This window comes from Echinops telfairi, unplaced genomic scaffold, assembly GCF_000313985.2.
Source record: "Echinops telfairi isolate 266 unplaced genomic scaffold, ASM31398v2 ScPeMD7_7469;HRSCAF=8507_1, whole genome shotgun sequence".
Taxonomy (NCBI): Eukaryota; Metazoa; Chordata; class Mammalia; order Afrosoricida; family Tenrecidae; genus Echinops; species Echinops telfairi.
Window position 1 is genome coordinate 4988525 of NW_022111373.1, and position 6980 is coordinate 4995504.

Genomic DNA, 6980 nt, shown 5'->3' on the forward strand with positions numbered 1-6980 from the left:
GAGGTGGGGGGAGTTCTCTCAGGGTTGTTGTAGATTACTTGGCTATAGGAAACAAAGGTCCTATCATAAGATGGCCCAATGGATAGTACTTTGTCTATCCTGATGGAAATTTAGTCATTTTTACACTGCAGTAGTACATGTAACTGCTTGGTTGTGCAATACATAAGACATGATTCAAGTTCTATATACAGTTCTATGCACACTGGGCAGTTCATTCATGTTTGAGCAATAATACTTCAAACAGTGTTAACTTGTTCAACAAGCTTCTCCTGTGTGTCCACTAAGCAGCAGGCATGGAGCCAGTAAAGTTCCCAGTCCCTACGAGGCAGGCAGAGACCTTTCCGCAGGGTGAGAACAAACAGAGCATGCTCAGGCTGTGTCTGCTACCAGTTATCAGTCTTCTGGACCTTCCTCTCCATCGTGGCCACAACTTCTGCCAAAGCCAACCTGGCAATAATCTGCTGCGTCCCCAGAGCACAGCCAAGAGACCAGAGTCCTGACCCTGCGTCAGCCACACAAGTAGCTTCAACTCGCTATGCCTCAGCTATCCCTGCTATGGGATGGGGGTAAAGGGAGCTGTCCTGGGTATCTCCAGGAACCAACAGAAGGGGTCTTTGAGCAACAGGGGCAATTTTCCTGATCACAATTGTTCAGGTCTTCCTGCAGAGAAAGGCAATAGGACCGCGGAGTCAGTCTCCTCCTTAAAAACAGTTCTTCAATCTGTCCCTCATACCCTGCTGGTCCTCAGTGCTCTACACAGATCTGCAGACCAGGTCCCCACCCCAAGCTCTTACCAGAACTGTGCCACAGCCCTGACTGAGAGCTAGTCATCCCTGGTGCCCCAGGCAGGGGCATGAGAATGACACAACTCAACACCCCTGATTAGTCCTGCTCAAATTCACGGAAAGAGCTGGGGCGAGAGACAGGCAGGTCCCCATTGTGACTCATCAGCAAACAAGGTCACTACCCACAAGACCAGGGCTAGTCTGACCTGGAGGTGACCCTGATCATTCAAAAGAAGGTCTTCTTGAAAAGCCACTTATCTCACACTATATGGGTTGAGGTAAAGGCAGTGGAGTGGGGGGTGGGGGGTGGACAGGCCAAACCCAAGGATGTACACACCATTCCAACCTAAAGAAGGGGGAAGAGGAGGAAGGGGATAGAGTAAAGGGGGGAAAAGTGGGGCAAGATGATGGCACTGGGAGAGCAGGGCACTAACTCACCCAGAGGGAGAGTACTGGTTATGTCTTCACAGAATTGAGAGCATGCAGACCCCACCACAGCACACCAAACCTTGAGGGCACCACACAAAGTAACGCATGGACAGAGTGGGCTACAGGGCCGGCCCCAGTCAGAGCCAAACTCACCCCCTCCCTAGGTGCTACAGAGCACAACACTAAACCTGCAGATTGGGGCGAGGGGCCAGCCTGTCACACCCACACGAAAATAAACCAAGAAGCAAAGGGAGAGAGTGAGGTTCTGGATCCCATATTGGCACACCAAGCCCTAAGGATGACGTCCCTGCATTGTGCTGCAAAGGCACAGAGAGGACTGCAGGACCTACAACAGCTCAAGACATGATGTCCCCTCACTGGAGCATGCAGTGACAGAAGACAATATAGGGCACACACAGCAGGAGTGAGTCCAGTCTGAACCCCTCACAGTGGGGTGAACCAAGAAGGGAACATATCAGATCAGCAATGGAAGCCAAGCCAAGCCATAAAGCCCCTGATAAGCCCCCATAATAGACTTCAGGCTAGGAGGGGCAGTTCCTGGAACCCCCCCAGGACCAGTGGGGAGATAGTCATAAAGGTCAGCAGATAGACCTGATGTTATCTATGTTTTTTTTTGGGGGGGGGTTGTTTGTTTGTTTTTTGGCTAGTTGTTATTTTTATTTTTTTTCCTATTTTTTTTCTCTCTTTTTATTCTCTTTTTGTATTGTCTACATTGTTGTTGGTTTGCCTACCTATATAAGATAGGCATGGGAAGCAAGCCTGAGGAGAAAGCCACTGGAGTGAAGGTTCTGGGGGGATTTGGGGGGAGGAGGAGGGGAGGGAAGGAAGCGGTAAGCAAACAACTCCATAGACAGGGGAACAACTAGGGAATTAAAATCAACAATGAGGAGGGAGTAGAGATCCTGGTGGTGTTGGAGCAACAGCAATCTAGTTGAAAGGAATTACTAAGAGGCAGAAGAAGGGCGAGCATGATGGTGGGGCAGGAGGAAGGTAAAAGGAAACAGAGGAAAGATCTAGGAAGCAAAGCTATAGATAGAGGCATAAACATAGGTGAATACTTATGTAAATATATTAATTCATAAAAATAGAGGTATTGGCATAGGTTCATATATTTATATGGCAATACATTGAGGAAGTGGACAGACTCTGGGCCTCTGCTCAAGCCCTCCCTCAACGCAAGAACACTTTGTGGCATTCTGTGATGCTCCCTCCCGGCATGATTGCTGAAGACAAAATGGGTGCACTAGCAAATGCAGTGAAGAAAGCTTAGTGCCTGGCTATGAAAAGATATAGCATCTGGGGTGTTAAAGGCTTAAAATTAAATAAGCAGTCATCTAGCAGAGAAGCAACAATCCTACATGGAAGAAGCACACCAGCCTGTGCGATCATGAGGTGTCAACAGGATAAGGTAACAGGCATCAGAAGACCTCAAAAAAAACAAACCGAGAAACAAAACATATTGTTGAGAACTAGCGGGGTTGGGGTAGAAACCCCAAACCCATCTCTAGACAATGGGACATCCCCTCACAGAAGGGCCTCTAGGAAGGGACGAGGCAACCAGGGTGAAGTACAGCACTAATGAAACACACAATATTCCTCTGGTTCCTTGAGGCTTCCTCATCCCCCACCTTCATGACGCCAATCCTGCCTTTCACTGTGGGCTAGGCTGGAGCATGTACACAACTACAGATAAGAGCTCAGCACCCATGGAATCCAGGTCAGACAACACTAAACCTACAGGTTGTGTTCCCTCAGGAACAGAAATTGGAGTACTGATGTCAGGAGGGTAGGGGAAAGATGGGGAGTGGGGGGGAAAGAAACATCAGGAGAAGGGAGTAAGATATGAAAATAATCATAATTTATAATTTATCAAGGGGTCACGAGAGTGGGACAGGGAAGGGCGGGTAAAAAGACCAGCTGATACCAAGGGCTTAAATAGAATGTAAATGTTTATAAAATAATGATGGAAACATATGTACAAATATGCTTGAAAAAAATCGATGTATGAATTGTTACAAAAGCTGTAAGAGGCCCCAATAAAATGATCTTTTAAAAAAATTAAATACTTAGCTTTGTGGGGGACAAAACCCCGGTCTTCTTTCCACCCGAATCTCTTTCTCCCTACATCTGTCAGAAGATTCAAGAGTTCCCTAAAAACATTCATGATTTTCATACATGTGTGTAGTAGTTACACAATCTGTTGTCAATTTGAAACGGTGGAGTTTAGCCTGTCAATCAGGTCACAGCTTGATGACCTCATTTGGAGGCACTAAGGAGATAAATAGCTCCCTGGAGGTGGGACACTTGCTCACTCCCTGCCAGACATTCCTTCTGACAAGACACATGGAGCTCTGCTGGAGCCCTAGGAGCTGGAGGAGGCACGTAGAGAGCCCTCCCAGCGCTGGGATGCTTCTACTGCCACTGGATCCACAAGACTTTCCACCCACTGGCTTGTGATCTTTGTGCATTCAGTACTATTGTATGTGCTGCTTGAGTCTGAAGAATTTATAGACTGGTAATGGACATATAGGCTAACATTGGATTTATGGGCTTAATCTCGACTGGGCTGGGATGTTTTCTCAACATTAAATTACTCTTGTATATAAAGTTCTTTCTTATTCACATATGAGTATTTATGAATTTGTTTCTTTAGTCTACTCGGACTAACACAATGTGCTAGTCATTGTCTTAAATACTGTACAAGGATCAAACTATCCTTATTCATTCTGTGGGTTTATAGGTGTGACCATTTCTTTTGGTGACAAAATCATACATAAAATTAAGCATTCAGTTGAAAGAAGTACCCATCCTATCAGTAACACAAGCCTGTTTGGCATCATCAAAACAAAAAATCATATCATTGTGAATGAGGGGGAGTGTGGAGTAGAGAGACCCAAAGCCCATCTGTAGGTAATTGGACATCCCCTTACAGAAGGGTCACGGGGAGGAGATGAGCCAGTTAGGGTGCAGTGTAGCAATGATGAAACATACAACTTTCCTCTTGTTCTTAAATGCTTCCTTCCCCTCCCTGGCCACTATCATAATCCCAATTCTACAGTACAACTCTGACTAGACCAGAGGATGTACACTGGTACGGATAGGAACTGGAAACACAGGGAATCCAGGATGGATGATCCCTTCAAGACCAGTGGTGAGAGTGGCAATACCTGGAGGGTGAAGGGAAGGTGGGGTAGAAAGGGGGAACCAATTACAAGGATGTACATATAACCTCCTCCCTGGGGGATGGACAACAGAAAAGTGGGTGAAGGGAGACGTTGGACAGTGTAAGATAAGACAAAATAATAAATTATAAATGATCAAGGATTCACGAGGGAGGGGGGAGTGGAGAGGGAGGGGGAAAATGAAGAGCCGATGCCAGGGGCTTAAGTGGAGAGGAAATGTTTTGAGAATGATGAGGGCAATGAATGTGCAAATGTGCTGTACACAATTGATGTATGTATGGATTGTGACAAGAGTTGTTTGAGCCCCTAATAAAATGATTTTAAAAAGAAAAAAAATATTGTACAAGGATTTACTAATTTAACTCTCATAATCTATGAGGCAGATATTCTTATTATGCCCATTTTCCAGATGAGGAAATGGAGACTTAGAGAGATTAAGAAATACGCCCAGCATCAGAAATAGTGGTGGCAGACCTAGGAACAGACTGAAGGCCATTGGTGGCTCAGTGGTAGAATTCCTGCTTTTCACGTAGGCGATACAGGTTCCCAGTCAATGTCCTCAGGGCCGTCCCCGCCAAGCTGTCAGTGGTGGGTTTCATGTCACTATGAGGCTGAACAAAGTCCAGTAGAGCTTCCAGACTCAGACAAACTAGGTAAAAAGGCCTAAAAGTCTACTTCTGAGAATCAGTCAACAAAAACACAGTGGAACACGGTCTGATCCACAACCTATCACAGGACTGGTGCCAGAACCAGACAGTATTTCTTTTCTTTTTCTTTCTTTTTTTTAAGCATCCTCCCTTTTAAAAAAAATCATTTTATTAGGGGCTCATACAATTCTTATCACAATCCATCCATACATGAATTGTGTAAAGCACATTTGTACATTTGTTGCCCGCGTCACTCTCAAAACATTTGCTCTCCATTTGAGCTCCATCAGCTCCTCATTTTTCCCCTCCCTCCCCGCACCCCCCTCCCTCATGAACCCTAGATAATTTATAAATTGCTTTGTCATATCTTGCACTGTCCAACGTCTCCCTTCACCCATTTTTCTGTTGAAGCGGACAGCATTTCATTCTGGTGAGTATGGTGTTTCCATGAGGAGGGCGAACTAAACAACCATGATCAACAACAGTATAATTCTAAAACCTATGGTTGTAACTGCCACACCTTCTCTCACAGGGAACCTGGTTTAGAGAAACAGTTTAGGCACCATGTCCCAATGAGCCCGGGAGCTCCATGCTGGTACCTCAGGGGTCACCAAAGGAGACAGAAAGAGCAGAGGGCCAAGGTTTGGGGCCCCGTCCCCATTTTAGCCAATGAAAAGTTCTTATGCAAAAACCTTAATTTTAAAAACAGACCATTTAATTATGTAATTCATAAAAAGGATCCTACCACCAAAGACTATTCTAGCATGTTCCTCCTTAGGGAATCCACAGCTCACACTTAGGAGGCTTCATTCCCAAAAAACCACCTTCTTTGGGGAGTGAAATCCAAGAGAGGTCACCAAGAAGAGCTTAAAACTTCGGAATCCAGCTCAGGACCACGTAAGACAGGACCTTAGGAACCACAGGTGCTCTCCAGTCCCCTGTGGCCCTCTTCAAAACAGAACACAGGATGACCGCAAGGTCCTGAAATGTGACTGACAACTGCAAATTGACTGAAAACTCAACTTACACACCTACTCTTAATTTGTCCCAGAAACACACCAGGGCAGGTTGACCTATGAGTGGTCTGGGGTCCTGGTTAGTCACATTTTCATATCAGGCATCCTAGGACATCCGTCTGAAAGCTCTGTGACCAGGATCAAGACCCCGCTCTGTCCCAGCACCGCTCTGTCCCAGCACGGTGTGGTCCTGTTTCAGCTGCTCTGTCCTCTCTGTTTTAAGTGGCTCTTCTGCAAACAAAGCATGTGCAATGGTCTGAGACCATCTTGCATGTCCAGCCTGTCCCACCTTGGGAGAACTCTCTGGTATTCATGCTGTGCTCCCCCCACCATAAAGTTCCTCAAGGGCAAGGCCAAATCTTACTCATCTTTGACTCCCTGGGGGACAGCACAAGGCCTCACATGGAGCTTCTGCTCACCTGCAGAAGCTGATAAGATCAAGGAGCCACTACACACTTGATGCCAAAGTGGGGCTGCGACCAGGCACTTGAGATCCACTTTTAGCGAGATTGGGTAAAAGGCAGGAGGTAGGCAAAGTGCTCAGGCTCAAACTTCACATCTAACATTGTCAACACCTGCTCCTGCCTCAGAGACAGGGTCTCAACTGGGAGTGAGCCTGCAGTAGCCAGAGGGGTCATGACTGTGGTGGGGCCCTGAGATCTTCTCCTCTTGTCTGAGGACTATGGTGACCATGGAGAAGGGGCAGGCTGAGAGATGTTTGGAGAGGGGGAGTCATGATGTCCTCTCCCTCCCCACTGCTGGACAACAGAGAAACCTGGGGCATCACAGGCAAAATCTGGGGACCCCTTGCATTGTTCCTGACCACTTCATCCCCTTCTTCCCTTTCCTGGTCCTCCGTCTCCCCAGGTTACTGCCACACACCACTCAACCAGGAAGTGG